We start from the raw sequence: 18,003 nt of genomic DNA on the forward strand, positions 1-18,003 counted from the left end.
ATTGAGACCTGTAGGGGGTAGTGTGTTTTTGAGGATTTGATAAATGTGATGGAGATGAAGGAAGGGATGTGCTTATTCTGGAAAATTGGCTAGAGGATTGCTCCCAGAAAAATAGGGTTAATTCTTCCAAAAGGTTACACTAAAATCACTCTCACAATCATGTTCACTACTGAACTATTTACTGTAGAGAACTTATGGAAACAGCCCAGACGACCTTTAGTGGAGGGATGGTTGGAGAAAGTGTTGCACAAATAAAAATCAGATCGCACCCATCCATTATAAAGACTGTTACAGCATTTGCAAAGAAATGGATAGATCTAAAATTATAAGTAAACGAAGTCAGAGCCAGACACACAAAGGATGCGCATTTGGAAGCCAGAATTATATGGAAGTTAAACAACAGTATTAATCAAAGCATGCTATTTGCAGAGGACTATTTATCTATCTATCTATCTATTTATTTATTTATTTATTCATTTATTTATTTATTTTTGGGTCCGGTCATGGGGCCTGAACTCTGGGCCTGGGCACTGTCCCTCAGCTCTTCAGCTCAAGGCTAGAGCTCTACCACTTGAGCCACAGCGCCACTTCTGGCTTTTTTCTTTTTGCTTATGTGGTGCTGAGGAATTGAACCCAGGGCCTCAGGCATGCAAGACAAGCAATCTACCACTGAGCCACCTTCCCAGCCCTGCAGAGGAGTATTTAAAAGGTGTAATTTCTTATAAAATTGAACTTTTAATCCAACAAAATGAATACCAGGAAACTATCACTTGGAAAAAGTGAGGGGAAGTCAAAGGGAAGGAATAAAGAGAATTCTGGAAGTAGAGAGTGAAGCCATAATATTCAATGCAGATAGTATGAAACTTGAAAAAATGAAAGTGGGGTGAGGTTTGGAAGGATGTGAGAAAGTTATGTAAAGATCCATTGTACTTATAAACTGATTCGTTGAATGGAAAATCCTTTGTACAAATATTTTATAAAAATATAATTGAAAATGATGGAAACATCTGATCTTAAACCGTGAGTCAATATGATAATTTCCTTCTCAGAAATTTTCTTTGCAGGTATTTTCCTCATAATGATAGAAAAGTGAACAACACAATGAATATAAATACATCACTTTGCATATCCTAAATAGACACAATATAAAAATCACAATAAAAATATTAGAATATATCACATGATAAAATAACAGGTAGAAAGTATCAAACTCTGATTGTTTTTCCAAGTATTTTACCTTTGGTATCTAATTTAATCCTCACAATAATCCCATAAAGTGGAACTACTTCTATTTTTAATTCTAAGATTATGATATTTAAGCCTTCAGAGTTGGAATTACTAGTACAACATTGCACACACGGTAAGTGTTAGCCTGCATTCAATTCCCACCATATGAAATAACCTCATTCTATTTGATAACTAAATACTAGCACTCAGTCTACTAATTCTAGGAAAATTTCCCAAAATTATTGTGCACACTCTAATAATATTTCACTTTATCTTTCTTAGAATATAGGTAACTAAGCTGGATACCGGTGGCTCACTCCTACAATGCTAGCTACTCAAGAGGCTGAGATCTGAGGATTGTGGTTCAAAGCCAGCTCGGGCAGGACAGATTGTGAGACTCTTATCTCTAATAAACCACGAGTAAACTGGAAGTGGCACTGTGTTCCAAGTAGTAGAGCTCTCGCCTTGAGTAGAAGAGCACAGGGACAGTACCCAAGCCCAGAGTTCAAGCCCCATGACCAACAACAACAACAACAAAAAAAGAAAATAAGTAACTGTAATATGAAAACTCCAAGTTTATTAACAATTTATACCTCCCTGGTGAAAGGAACTGATGAACTATAACATTCTTGATTTCTAGCTCAAAATAGTAGAAACCATATTTTATCCCTTCTCTCAACACTGCACTGCCTGGGGACCCCATCTCTGGCTAACACAGTCTTACTGAAAGAATGACCTGCCCAATTCCTCATGGAAACACTGCAAGTCTTTTGGAGCAATCGTTTCCACATTGTAGCTCACCTAAATTGTTTATCATTAGAAGTATTGTGATTGCTTTTTATACCCAACGTTTTGAGAGAAATGTACTACTTTAAAATGTTATTAAAGAAAGACTGATATAAAAATCACTTTTGACCCCAGATAAATATTTTACCTTTCATATACACAAAAAGGCAGTCTGATATATCATTAATAGTAGGAACGAGAGTTTAAAAATCATAGACACCAAGACCTAAGTATGAATTAAACACTCTCCAACTTGTGAATACAATTGGTTTAAAAAGACATCAATACTACTGCATTTTTAATTCCCTATGATAATGAAATTGATTCCCTATGATAATGATAATGATAAACTATTAACACTTAAAAATAACTCATTTTCTTGGGAGTAGGACACAAAACACAAGGTTAATCATACCACATTTAAAAAGACCTTTATTTATACTCAAAACTCACTCATAACTATAGATTCTAAAACTAACTGAAGTACAGAGACACAAAGGATATCATTTAATTGCATCATGTTCATTCAATGGACTGTTAATAGAAAACAAAGTTATACTAGTAATTAGCTTACCGAATTCACTTACATTTTTTATTCTATTCCATTTACTTTGATAAAAACTGGGTTTTCATAAAATGACCCATAAAAAAGACTATAAACCCACTTACATTTTCAGATCTTAACAATATTTATTTCAGAAATTTTAGCTCTACAGTCAATGAACTGAAATAATACTAAAATATTCAAAGGATTTTCAGAAATTGAAAGACTTGCTCTGGGCTGTTATGTATATTGGAAAAGATATTCAAAAAGCCTTATTTGTTAAAGTTGCCATAGTTACTCCCACAAAAGAGCCATTAGTTAAGATCCCTGTGCATGTACAAAACACCTTCAAATGCATCCACAATCTGTACATGCACATCCTTTTTGTTTATTCGTTTTTGAAAGGAATATCTAACAAGCATATCCACAATACTTATTTTCAGTCAATAAGATGGGATCTTCAAACGTAATATGGGTTTGATTATCTCTTAGTGAGAATAAATATGATCTTGTAAAGAAAGTTATTTTCAACAGAAATCCGGAAAGGGTTTATCCAACTTGTGTTTCACAGGAATAACCAGAGAGTAATACCTGTTTGGTCAAGTCGGTCCAAATCGCTCCATGAATGTATCTTAAAAGTATAACCAATTTAAGAAGTCAAATACGTATTGTGTACTGACAATCATCTTACAGCAAAATAACTTACGACCTAATTATGTCTGTATCTTCTTACACAACATACAATAAGAGCTGAAAGCGATCTCTTTATCTAACTTAATGTTATAAATGTTTGATTATGATGACGTTATTATTAGACAAATAATATGTACAGAAGGGTGGTTCCACTGAAATGACATGACAGAACACTGGTATATAAAAACATTCCAACACAGTTAGCTCTTTTCAGCCTCACCGTGTCCACATTGGCAAGCAACATTGCAACAGCACATGCACACATATACACATGCACACATGTTTGCACATGTACACACACATATACATGCATGCTAAATTCATGGTTTATTGTACAAAAAAGTTCAAATAAAATGTTAGTGATTAGGACAAATGATAATATGCCTTATTAAAAAATAATTCATAAACCATCACCACACGTTACATTTTACCTGCCTCTCCACATGTGACCACTTAATTTATTTTTAATTAATTAATTACGTTAATGATTCATTTGTTTGGTGCTAATACTAGGGCTTGAACTCAGGCCCTGGCTTTGTCCCAGAATTTACTTTTTGTTTCAGTTTTCTCAAGGCTACCATTTTACTGCTTGTACCACAGCTCCATTTTTAGCTTTTGCTGGTTATTTTCAAATCAGATTCTAATGGACTTTTTTTTCTTGGTCTGCTTTCAAAACACAATCCTCAGATTTCATCTCTCTGATTAACTACTACTAAAGACATAAGCTATCAGTGTGGCTTCTACTTTTTCCTCTATAGTTATCTATTGCACTTACTTAGATAGTAATTTAAAACTTAGAGAATAGAAGCAAGATGAACAGTGATGATACTGTCCTGTCAGAAATTCAAGTTAGTAATATAAATTTATTCTTAAGAGCATACACAAACAATACCATGATATAGTGTAAGAGAACTCATTATTGAACATAAGACCTTGAAGAGCTTTCTGATAGATCCATTATTTGTTAGTACCCAACATTAGAAAAATGTCTGAGGCATTGGTAAAATAGAAGTCCTTTGAATGACTACATACATTCCTTGTTTTTTAAAGACACTTGCTTTCATCTAAAAAGGAGGCTTGTCTATTGTCCTCATGTGATTTTGATGATTTAACATGCTTAGTGAGAAGGTCAAAATGTATTAGTAGTCCTTAACTATCAATTCACATTTTTCTTCTTGTAGAATATAATGATCAAATCAATAGTTCAGAATCAGCAAGCAATAGTTCAGAATCATGCTTCCAGTGCAAGTGGATCACCAGTAAGAAATCCTCAATACCAATTTCCACAAAGTTTTTTCACAGGTACAATCTCCCTGCCTTCTCTGCTGCTATACTACCTTCCTATTCCTTCATTGTACAGGAAAAGTGTGATTTAACTGATTTCAGTCAGTTCTGTTACTAGAATTATCAAGGACTTAGTTTATTGTCTGTAATTTGGTCAAAGTTATATCTCGTTATGTAGGCTACTAAAAATGTATTTACTAATTTCAAGTAAATACATAAATTCTATTTCCATCTTTTTTAAAAACTAAATTTTGTTTGCTCTATAAATTGATCAGAGGCATGGATTTTGTGGCTAGATAGGTCATTGCACATCGGTCTCTTTCTCCCTTTCTTCATTCTCATAGATAATATGATTGCTCCATAATTATTCTAATTTATTTTGCTTTTATTTATTTGCTTGCCTCATTTCAGTTTTTGCTCTGCCATTTCCCAAATCATTTATATAGAAGGCATTATTTCCTATTTTCTCATTCCTAGAATAAGCTTCACATGAAGACATCATTGATCCTCATTTTTAGTGTGTACAATTGAATATGGAGGAACATCTTTCCTCTACTCTCCATCAATTCCCTACTCTCCAGCTAGAATAATTTCGAATAGTAAAATTGGAAAAAAAGAAATTAAATCATGGTGAATAAACAGATGCAGAAAATTCACAGGATATTTCTGACCAGTTCAACCAATGTGAACTATTAGGGAAATACATGGCCATCTCATTCCCACTGGCACTCAAAATCTCTGGTTAGGCAATTCTAAGGAATATGAGGAACAAGACGAAAAAGTAAGAAATGTTATCAATTAGAGAAAAAAATGGAGAAAGATCCAAGCAAATTTCTTCATTGGGCTGCCAAAAATATTTGGCTTACTACAGTGCAGAGACTTCTTTCCCAAAAAGGCCACTCATGTGAATAGTAGGGATGACGATTAGTATACCCCTCTTCATTGAGAGCCTACAGTGGACAGTTAGACATTGTCAGTGAGTTTGTGTCTCTATTGGCACATGCAATAACTGTGGCTGACTGGACACCCCTGCACAGTGCATATTTGTGGAATAATACCAGAGTGGCTTCTTTCTTACTTCATCATGATACAGATACCAATGCCCAAACTAAAGGCCTCTTGACCCCCTTACATCTTGCTGCTGAGAATTGAGATAGCAAAGATATGCTGGGTCTCCTTTTGTTGAACCATTATATAAAACCAAGCCTGAAGAACAACATAGAAGAAACTGCATTTGAAATTGCCAAAAGGATAAGCATGTATCCCTTCCTCTATGAAATTGTGGAAGGCTGTACAAATTGTTCACCTAAGTCCTAATGGTCGGGTTAAGTTTCTTAAATTTCAAAAATGCAAGTCCATGTTTTGTGTCCCTACAAAATATTTTCACAATACAAACAAGGGCAATATCCCCTTTTTTTAATGGTCGATCATGGGGTTTGAACTCTGGGCCTGGGAGCTATCTCTGTGCTCTTCAGCTCAAGGTGAGTGCTCTACCACTTGAGCCATAGCTCCACTTCCAGTTTTCTAGTGGTTTATTGGAGATAAGAGTACCGTACCACAGACTTCCTTTCCCAGGCTGGCTTTGAACCATGAGCCACCAGTGCCCAGCAACACCAATATTTTACTGTAAATATGGATTCCGTGGAATTCTTCCAAGTGAATTGCCTGCATTGGATGTCAAAATGTATTCAATAGTTTTTGTATACATGTATAATGATTTCTTCAGAGTTTGTGATTTTTTAAATCAGAAATAATTTTAAATTACCTGTTGAAATGAGTAGTACAGAAACTAAAATATTTCTAGTGCTTGTCTGAAAAAGTATATTTTAAAATATTCTATATTCTATGTTTGCATAATGTTCATAATTTATTTTATTTTCTCCTATATATACTTTGAAATCTACATTACTTTATAATACATAAGTTCATTAATGTGTCCTTTCCAATTTCGTTCCATATAGAAACAGTTTGATTCCTTTTTTTCTAGGTCTTAATATTATCTTTCTTTGGGATAAAATAACAATGTCTAATTTGAAGTTTTGTGAAGTTTATGCTATGTAAACGCCTTTCTGAGGTGAAGATTTAATACATTGATGTCAAACGAAATTTAATTATATGAATTACGTGTTTTGTTACACTTGTAATTTTGTAATCAACTTTTTAATAACTGTTTTTCATTTCTTGCATCTGAAGAATGAAAAATATGGAATGCTTCTCAAACTTTCATATTACCCTTGTGCAAGTGCCATGTTAATCTCTGTATTGTAATTTGAGTATAAGTGCTGCTGAATCATGTAGTATCTTCTAAATTTAAGTAGTTAATGATGCAATCTTTATACAGGCTTATATCTATGGGTGCCTACTTGAAAACAAGGAAACCTTCTTGTTCCTAACAATGCTATCAATCTTATTTCCATAAAATTCTGTGAATAGTGGAAAAATTGCTCACATTTGCAATTTTTTTTGTCATTGACTATCTTAAGTCTTTTTATTTGGAATTTGATTGTACTCTCAATTATTCATAGATAGGTCCAAAGGTGATGGCTTTTTCAAGTACTATGAATCCAACTTAATTAGCTTTGTGGACCTAATGGATTCAAAGTAAGCATTGCTTAAGAGCTACTTCTAATCTTCTTTAGCTGACATTTTCCCAAATGAGGTGTTACTGGCACAAACGTCTACCTGAGCCTTTACCCTTCTTCCATGTGGGAACAGACCAATCAGAATATGTTACCCTGACAGCATAGATTGTCTTACTGGAACAAAACTAATCATGGTTACAAGGGATCATAGAGAGACAAACAGTTCAAACAGAACTGTTCAGACTAGAAGGTATTTTATAAGAATATAGTTGTTTATTATACCTTCCATTTCAAAAGTAACTAAAGCCAAGAAGGTGAAAAAATTGTTCATATGCATGATTACTTAATGTCCTGGCTTGTCTACCATACAACCAGGCAGGAACTTACACTACTGCCTTTGTATCACCAAATATTTTCATAGTTGCAGGAGAAGTCCATATGTTTCTTCTCGTTATTAGGCATTAAATTGATAATGTTTTAATCACAGTGTTTCCTCTTGCTTCCATGCAAATGGTAAAGCTTTAGGTCTAACTCTATCAAACACTGAGGTAGAGATAATGGAATAATACTTTAAAACAGAGTTGCCTTTGATACAGTAACTACAACAGAACAATGCAAAACGTGTGCCTTTTAATTATATTATATATAGTTATATATTTTATATTTATATGTGCTGATTTTATATTTCACACAGTGAAACTTACTAGAATTAGTTGATAATTTGACAAATAAATTGATATTTATTCAAATAAATAGAATTGGAATATAAATAATTAGTTTTAAAATATATATTAGAATATAAAAAAGTATCAATAAAATGTCTTTAATATAAACTTGTGATACATTCTAACTGTTCTTTGTCTTATGAATCCACATGGTAAAAAAACAATGTTTTCCTCTAATCTATAATGAATTTTACTCTGCTGCTCTGTTTATTGTTTTAACTCGCTGGTCCCAAACTGTTTTTCTCCATATTTCTGAAGAATTCCTACTGATTATGCCAAAATTTTTCTAAGATGTCTAAAACATATTATTCTTCTGCATTACCCATGGGTTTTAGGATCCCAGGTCCCAGTTACCTGCATCATCAGATAACAGGGACAAGACTTCTCACCAAGACCCATGCAACATGTCAACATAAAGTAATTGAAGACCCATCTCAATCTGTCATTTCCTATATTTCAGGGCCCCAATTCCTTGAGATGCAGGAATTAGCAGTAAGCAATTGTGAAATGCAAGGCAACTTAGCAATTGTTTATTAGAGTAAGCTATTATTTCTATGACCATTAATCCCAAGATTTATGTCATAAAGTCATCCTACCCCAACAGTTTCCAACTTGTAAGGGGCAGTTTAAAATTACTTAATTCACATCATGAATACCTTATCTCTATTTTGAAAAAATACTACACCTCTGCTAATGTGACACCCTCTTTGTTCTGAAAAGAACACCACAATAAACTGAGCTGCATCATTTTTCCTCCACTGGTATTCTTGAGATCAGAACACGTGCAAATATTATTTATATTTATATTTTTTGGCTATCATAGATATTCAGGATGCTAAGATAGGAAAATTATGGTTCAAAGCCCACTCAGGCAGGAAGGCTTCTTAGAATCTTATCTCCAAAAAACTTCTCCACAAAAGTCAGACTCAAGTGGCACTGAGGTTGAAGTGGTAGGGCACAAGCCTTGAGCATAAACAGACTCAGAGACACTATCCAGGCTAAGAGTTCAAGCTCTAGGATGAACCAATAAAACAAAAACAAAATTGAAAACCAACCCCAAACCTAGCATTTTTCTCCATGTATACAGAGGCACGTAAATAAGAAATGGCTTCCTGTGTTACATATAGGTAGAAGAAAGAAGATGTCAGGCAATTAATCTTTTCATACCATATTAAACCAAACTCTTAAAAATTGTTTTTCTAAATATATAAATTAATGTCATCCATTTGTTGGCAACTCTGTCTAGATTATTCACATTAGCATGGTACACATGAACTATGGGAATTATCTATTATCTATGTTCTAATTATAACTCTCTTGAAAGAATATCTAGGCAAATAGAATGCCAGAATCATTTGTGAAATTTTCAATTAATCCCTTTACTTAAAAAGAATTTTGTAGTATCCTATAGAATATGAAATTATAAACAAAACAAAAAAATATATTTTAAATCTAAATTCTAATTTAGCAATTCTACAAAGTCCTACATTAGACGAACTTTGCTATTTCTCCAGACTTAAGCTTTTGTAATCCTTCAACATTTATTTGGAATCCAACAGAATGAGGCTTATTTAGTTTTGCAAATTTTTGCATGGGAATCATGAGCTATTTTGCATCTAGGAATGTTCTGTAATGATGAGAGCATTTAAAACACAAGTGAGGATATATATGAGTTGCATTCAATAGGAATCTTGACTTCTCAAAACATAATGACAAAATTAGCCCAAACTCCCAAATGTGTATTCCTTTCTTGTTGTTTGGTTTGTTTCACTGAGACAAAATTATTCTACCTGGTCCAGGGAAGGTATCGTTATGTAATTCCATTCTCTAATCTCCTGTCTGAGTGCTAGAATTCCAGGCTTGTATCACATTGCCCTGCCATAGTTTGTTTATTTAATCTAGAAACAAACTAGCAATTCTGAACTTCTCCTATGATCTTTACCACTAGACTGACTGCTCTGTGTGTATATGTATGTTTGTATGTATGTATGCAAAAAACTAAAACTGTTATTCAGCAATCTTGCTCGTGACTGGAATTCCAGCTTTTGGCTGGTTAATTATAGGTAGTGTCTCAAAGACTATACTGTCCAAGCTGGATGCAAATTGAACTTCCCAGACTCCTCTATATCTTAGGTTTTATTTTTCCAGGAGTAACAACTTTCAAACTTCAAACACTTTTGTGAGTGTAAAGTCTAACCTGTAGCCCAGATTTTTAACTCAAGAATTCACATAAAGATAGATGAAAATATACATTACATATCCTGAGTGTACACTGTTAGAAATGTGATCATAAACTAAGTTGTTGTGAGATCTGAGGATTGGAGTTTAAAGCCAGCACGGGTAGGAAAGTCCTGGAGACTCTTTTCTCCAATAATTGCCAGAAAACTGGAAGTGGCACTGTGGCTCAAGTGGAAGAGCCCTAGCCTTGACATGCGTTTCAGAGGGATAATCCCACGAACAACAACAACAACAACAACAACAAAAGAATATAAGAAAAGGAATGAAACAGAAATGTGATCTTAGCCATCAGGTTCATTCCTAGTATACCTGTTCTCACAAGATGGACTCTTTTTTTCCAGTTAAGTCTATTCTCCCATATCTGACTTGTATTGGAAACACAATCATTCTTCCATTTTCCTTTTTGCACATTTACGTGATTAGCAAGCGTGATTTAGAAAGGGAGTGGCCTCATGCTTCATGTTCCACTTAGGAGTAATGCTTTCTCTATTTCACTCCCATAAATCTACATACTAGACTTGGCTTTATTGTTTCAATGTTTTCTTATTTGGAGAGTCTTCTATATTGTATTGAACACTTATACATAAACACAGAACTTCTTTTTCTCCTATAATTGCTATTGTTTCTCTTACTGTTAACTTATGTACACTTGGGAAATTAATGCACAGCACATAGACTCACGAAAAATGATATGAGAAATTTCTTCCCATTTAAAGTTCACCTTAATTTACAGAACACACATAAGAAGTTTGAACAAAATGTTCTCATGGATAATGTATATATAAGCAATTTAAATTTCATTTCTCTTTACTAAGTTGTCTCTGAAACACGTGTTACCTCATGTCCAAAAGTGTCCTTGTGCTATTTCAATGAAGCCAGAAAACATTCATTATTTTTCTGGAGCAGCACTATAGATTGTTACTGGAAGTAACTGTTACTGGATGTGGATACTGATCCCAGGAGAGGAATTGAACATAGAGAAATGACAAAGTTCAAGTTAAGTATTGCTTTCCTTTTTACTATACAAGAAAAGAATCCAAGGCTGGAAGGAAACTCTGTCCTTGACTTTTTTGAGTGTGTCCTTTACTCATATAAAACTTGTCTGTAAACTTCTGTTTGAGAGTATTACAATATGCCATTTGAAGGCCATCATAGAACAAAAGGAAGTAATTTTGTTTTAAAAGTGTTCTACTGCAAAGAAGCAAAGATATGGAGGTTTTAAAGTGTCTTTTGGATGGATGTTTCACTCCTGAGATGATTACCTTGTTGCAGGAATCAGTTATCAATTCCTTTAGTCTGGTCCTGAGTTTTCCATAGCAATAAGGATTCCAAAAAACCAAGATCCAGTGAGTATGATCAGCAAAGGCAGCCTCTTCTCAGACCACCACTATTTTAAGAAGAGTCCCAAAGAAATACTCAGGGTTTGTTTTGTTTGCTTGTTTGTTTAGTTTGTGATGGTTCTGGGGCTTGAACTTAGAGAGTTGGCCATGTCCTTGAACAGTTGTCTTTCTTTCCCACCTGGCCCAAAGCTAGTACTCCACTACTTGAGCCAAAACTCCACTTCTGTCTTTTTTGGTGTTTAATTACAGATAAGAGTTTAACAGACTCTCTTGCCTGGGTTGGCTTTGAACTAACACAGTGAGAAAGTGAAGTGACATCAACTGTATGGACTTCACTTTTGAACCAAGAAATATTAGATGAAGTTTATTATAAACTTCATAATATTATTATTATTTGACAATTTTTAAAGAAGAGAATATGTTTAGCAAAGAAGCCATAATAACTCAGCAAAAGTAGGAGCACTACTAAATCATTTGGGAAGATTATTATTGACTTCATTCCTTTGGGGGAAACTTAAAGCCATATTTGTACTTTTTTGTTGGTTGTGGGGATTGAACATTGATCCTGAGCATGGTCTCTCAGCAATTCAGCACAACTTGAGCACTCTACCACTTTAGCTACAGCACCACTTCCGGGTTTCTGGGGTTAATTGAAGATAAGTGATTCATGGACTTTCCTGACCAGGCTGGATTTGAACCACAATCCTCTGGTTTCAACCTACTGAGTAGCTAGGATTACAGGCATGAGCCACCACCTCCTGGCTCATATTTGCATTTTTATGAGAAAGAATGGAAATCTGAACCAAATTATGTGACATGACAGCTTTTCAGAAGAATTGAGGTAGCAATAAATATGTCCTCCTTTTCCATTTTGTTACATTAATGACTCATGAGCTATGGGACTCTTAAATTAGCATCCTCTTTCATCTTTGTAGGTGTATTTAGTATCAGGAAATGTTCATAGAAAAATATAGAAAGACAGATTTTTAGAAAGCAAAGGAGATCAGGTATGAAAGAACAGCATAGAAGGAGATACATTTATCACACAGAGATTTAGAACTAGCCTAGGAGATTTTGAATGATAAAGGCAATGAGGAATAAGCCTAGTTGATAACTAGTTCTTCAATAACCGAAAATGGTTCCCTAGAATGGTTTCTGCTATACCTTAGTTACTAACATTTTTTCATTCCATCTGGAGTTATTCCTTCTCTTCTATCACAACTGTTAATTAGCCTCTGCCTTTTTGGTGTGATGACTGGCCAAAATAGTTTCCAAATCTCACTTACTACCCTTCTCATTGTGATTAGTAGTGACCCCACTGAAAAGCCTGGAATCTTTGAATTTCCAGAATTAATCTTCACCTGACATCTAAGCACATTCCTGGCATTAATTGCCATGACCTAATGAGCAAAACATTTTTTCAACACAGTATCCTATCATAGGTAAAGTATATGAATTAGGGACTATTTTCAGGTATCAGTATGGAAAGAGCAATTATATATTCCAAGTATGGGTTCTTTATTTTACTAACTAACTAAATGTTCATTGTTGTTGTTGCTGTTGTTGTTTTGGAAGTCCTGGGGCTGAAACTCAGTGCTTGGGAATTATTCCTCAGCTTTTTTTTTTTTTTCCTCAACGCTAACCCTCCACCACTTGAGGCACAGGACCACTTCCAGTGTTTCCTTTTCAATTTTATGGTACTGAGGAATTGAACCCAAGGTTTCATGCATGCTAGGCAATCACCATACTATGAAGCCACATTCCCAGAACCCTAAATGACTTTCTTAAGCTGGCATTACATTTTCATTCTGTAACTATGTATCATAATTTTAGCCAGAAATTTTTTCTAGAAAAGAGCATTAAACACAGTACTGAGTCCAGTAAGGCTAGATGAACAATGGATAACTGTCACAGTGTAGCCAGGGCACAGAGGGACTTACCTCATGGAGCTAGTACAGCAGACTGAGTGAGACAGCTCCTTACCCACAGCCTACCTCCAGAATGAGAGGGCCACCTTGGTTCCAACCACATGGGGAAGCTGGGCCACCTCCTCTAGCATGCATTGAATCAGTTCCTGAGAGAGAAAGAGAAAGAAAGACGGTCAGAATTTTACTTAAGCCAGGTGCCGGTGGCTCAGGCCTATAATCATAAGTACAATGGAGGCTGAGATATGAAGATGATGGTTTATAGCCAGCCCGGGCAGGAACACCTGTGAGACTTTTATCTCCAAAGAATCACCAGAAAACTGGAAGTGGTGCTGTGACTCAAGTTGTAGAGTGCTAGCTTTGAGCTGAGGAGCTTGAGGAGATGCCCAGGCCCAAATTTCAAGCCCCATGACTGAAAAGAAGTGGACTTCCCACCACAAGAAGTGGACTGAATAGCACCCATTGTCCTAGGGAGCATGGCAGAGAAGTCAGGCTGAGCTTTCTGTCAGCTGGGAGTCATTAGTAGGTCACCCGGCTTCTCTGTGCCTCAGTTTCCCCAGCTTCAAAACTGAACAAGGTGAAGAATCCCGTTACTCATGGGGATAGGGTAATAAAGAAAGAGAGCCATGTTTTGTTTCATAATCCCATACCTGTTACACCATTAATAACACACACCATCTGAGATCTTTCCGGGTATCTTCTTATTATATGCTCACAGAATTGCCAAGAACAGTATCAGATGGCCCCTCCCTCTGTGCTTGTCCCTGCTCCAGAGATCCCTCTGTATTAATCCCTTGTTTCCTTACAACTGTCCCATGAGGAGATTGAAGTACAATGGTTGAGGCCCAACCCAGAGCTTCACCTCTGGTCAAGAATCGGCTGCCGTGGACTGAGTTTGGGACAATCCATCTAAACCAATGACTGAGCGTGGCGCTACATGTCTGCCATCCCAACTACAGAAGACCGGGCCTGGTGGCTCATGCCTGTCACAGAGAGGAGGACCATGATCCAGACCAGGCTGAGTATATATTAATTCTCCATCTCAGAAATGCCCAAGACAAAAAAGCTTGACTTGCATGGTAGAAGTCCTGACTGGCAAGCCTAAGGACTTGAGGTCAAAGCTTAATATACCAAAAAGAACCAGAGTTCCAGTGCCAGAGGCTCATGTCTATAATCCTAGGTACTCAGGAGGCTGAGATCTGAAGATCACAGCTCAAGATTTAAAATATGGTTGGTGTCGCCCATCAGACATCATGATGAGAAGACCCAGAGTCTGACCTATGCTATTGCGCTCCATACTAGCAGAACTCATATCCTTACTAAGTGTTGGCCATGCTCTCTGTCCCCCTGGGAAGCCATCCCCTGCAGGCCACACTCCCAGGTCCTCCCCAGCTCCCACTGCCACCAACCAGGCCCAAGGGAGTACACAGCTCCATTGCACACAGATCCCTTGTTCTTGTAATTTAACAGTTCTATGTCCGCTTCAAGCTTCTCACCAGGCCCCCAGACCTCAGCTGTGAAGCCCATACATGCCCCAAAGATAGCCGGTAGAAGTTACCAAAGCATTCATCCTCCTTGTGACAAACCACTTCTACACACACACACACACACACACACACACACACACACACACACACACACACACACACACACACACACACACACACACACATCCAGACTGGTGACAGAAGACTCATCCATGCAGCACCTGCAAATTGCCAACTGATCATTCACCTGAGCACAGTCAGGCTGTACACGGAAAAAGATGATCTCTCTCTCTCTGTCTCTCTCTCACTCTATTTGTCTGGCTCTCTGTCTTTAGGTGAAAGATTGACCGATCACAGAAGACAATGGCTCACACAGCAAGGGTTTCTATCTTCTGCATCCAACACCTCCCATCCCCAGAAAAAAAGAAAAAAACAACAGAAGGCAGGTGTAGACATGCTGTTCCCTACCTCTGACTAAAGCCACCGGGTTCCCAGCGGGGAGAGGAAGGGGGCAGATGTGTGGCTGTGTGGCTACCACTGCTCCAGGCCAGGAGATCTGTGGCGCCCACTCCTCACCCAACCCTTTATCTCCCCATTTCCTGGGACACTAGCCGCTAGGGATGGGGGTGTGATCCTCGGGTCAACACTCACCACCACCCTGGGGCACATTTGTGTTAGGGCATGGGCCAGAGTGTGGGGCACAGGGGAGGCATGGGTCCGGGTCAGAGGGGAGGGGATATGGAGTCACAAGGTGCGGGGCTGTGTGGCAGCCACTCACATGTGTTGCTGGCAGAAGCTGTTGGCAGCTGTTCCAGGTGGGGCAAGCAACAATGGCAGAGGCATGACAGACACTCAGGCCCTGAGCAGAGGATAGGGATGCCAGGACCAGGTCAGGGCCACAAGCTGGCTCCTGGCACACCATTGTACCATTGCCTGAGGAAACCATGGGTCTGAGCCTGCAGCACCAGGTATGAAATGCTGCTCCATGAGAAAGGGGGAGGGGGCCAGGGCTCAGGCAGGCTAATGGAGGGCCTGAGGAAGGCCTATCCTTCTAAGGCCTCGAGTCTCTTACTCACCACTCAGCCACCTCTACCTTCCTCAACTGCTGGTAATCGTGTCAACAAACAGAGGGAATCAAGGTGCTACTGGGCAGCATGGAATGTGGGCGTGGCCACTATTCTTGTATCCCATTGGTCAGAAAGAACCATGAAACAATGGGGGTGTGGCTGGAATCCTCTGATGCAGGCAGAATGGGCGGAGTCAGCTCTGTCCAATCCAGTTGGGGACAAGAGGGTGACCTGCTTTAGCTGGATGGCTGCACAGATTGTTGTGTATGTTTGTTTGTTCCCAGACCTTGAGCTCAGGATCTGGGGACAATCTGTGAATTGCTTTTGATCAAAGCTAGCTCTCTACCACTGGAGCCACACGGCTTTACTTCTGGCTTTGTTGGCACAAGTTGGACAAGACTTTCCTGCCTAGGGTGACTTTGATTGTGATCCTCCTTTCACAGCCTTGTAAGTTTTAAGGAGGACTGCTGAGAGTCACCATTGCCTGGCTAATCATTGGTTTTGCTGATGTTCCTGGACAGACCTGTGAGTTCCCTATCCTCAGGTTTAAGTGGTAGGAGCTGGAGCTCACAGTTTGAATCCTGGTCCTGCCACCAACAAATGGCAGGAGATCCTATGAAACTCATTCCTATTCATATGATTACCAAAGGAATGTGATGTATGTCATGATGAAATGGGCAATATTTGAATGATTTGAGGATAAAATTATACACAATTACATTATAGGACACTGGTTGATTTTAATTAATACTTTATGAAGCATTTAAACAATCACATTCATTAAATGGAGGCCAAATGAAATACCTACGAATTGGGCATCACATAGCATGGAGATGCCATTTTTTTTTCTGCCAGGACTGGGATTTGAACTCATGGTGTAGGAAACCCTGCTGTTGCACTGTGTGGGAAGGGGAAGCTTGCCTCCTTGAATTCAAGAAATTCAAGTCTGTTCCTTAGGCCTAAAATCGATGCCCACCATTAGAAAACATCCTATTTGTGCACATTTTAAATATATGATTTATATTTATATACATATGTTGATTCCATATTGCATTCAGTGTAGTCATTTATTTTATTTTTTGTTTTATTCATGTATTGACTACTCATTTGATTGACTATTATGACACATAGAACAGTGATTACATTGATTACATAGGATATAGGTTTGCATATATATTGCACATCGTTCCTGAAACCCAGGACTTTCACAGAAAAGGAAAACATGTGTCACCATCAGCTTCTTACTACACGATTCATTTTTTGGGAGTGCTGGCATCTGAACTCACAGCCTACAAGGCCCAATTCATGAATGGGTGAGTGTCAGCCTGCCATCCTGTGGCAAATTGAGCTGACAGGCAGTTCTGAGTACCTGAGATCGAGACCCAGCGTTTGACAAAATAAGAAGAGATTGACGTGCAGATGGTAGTACACTAATAAGTATATATCTTTATAGAGTGCTAAAGATGTCTATACATTATTCAGTTATATAGACTACATTCCTACCAATTCTTGGGTATTTATAATGCCTCCATGTAATTAACGTTATTGTTTGCATTCTTAACAAACTATTAAGTAAATCAATCAATATTCTGAAATTATTGCATTCTGTAAGTAACAGTATTCTTTTAATGCTTCATAAATATTAAATAAAATCAGTCTCTTGAAATGATCCTGTCTAATTTTATAGGAGCATCATTCACCATCAATTCATTCAACTGTGGCATTGATAATATTACCTTGTATTCCCATGGATGGGAACGAGTCTCTTAGTATCTCCTGCCATTAATTGGTGTCAAGACGGGGATTGGAAATCAGGGCCTACATTGCCATGTGGACCTATGACTTCCTCAATAGTCTGACAACCTTCAGCAATGCAAGGTTGAGTACCCTTTGCAACAGTGTCATTCAGACCCAGGAAGGTCACCGGGCAAAAGAAGAAAACATAAAAAGGCCATCTCGCTGCATTTTTTTCTGTACATTATTGCCACACAAGGCCTGGGGGTCTAGGATCCCAGGATCTACTGTGGGTCCAGTGGCCACACCCCAGCATAGGGTTATCGAAGCTGAGGCAGAGTTACCACAACCTGAGCTCAAGCCCCCTGCTG

General features: G+C 37.6%; 1 long non-coding RNA gene and 1 pseudogene across 1 annotated transcript in view; both read right to left on the minus strand.

Moving 5' to 3' along the window:
• The window catches only part of LOC138806639 (uncharacterized), a 32,049-nt gene extending 16,115 nt beyond the window's left edge, over positions 1–15,934 (minus strand). Inside the window, exons 1-2 of the long non-coding RNA XR_011365941.1 lie at positions 15,908–15,934; positions 13,360–13,493 (exon numbers count right to left, since the gene is read on the minus strand). This is a non-coding gene — a long non-coding RNA (uncharacterized lncRNA). The remainder of the gene's footprint in view (positions 1–13,359; positions 13,494–15,907) is intronic.
• On the minus strand, positions 6,732–6,828 carry LOC138806644 (U6 spliceosomal RNA; annotated as a pseudogene).
• Positions 15,935–18,003: the final 2,069 nt, after the last annotated feature.

Source organism: Dipodomys merriami, unplaced genomic scaffold, assembly GCF_024711535.1.
Source record: "Dipodomys merriami isolate MVZ:Mamm:240054 unplaced genomic scaffold, mDipMer1.0.p SCAF_402, whole genome shotgun sequence".
NCBI classification, from domain to species: domain Eukaryota; kingdom Metazoa; phylum Chordata; class Mammalia; order Rodentia; family Heteromyidae; genus Dipodomys; species Dipodomys merriami.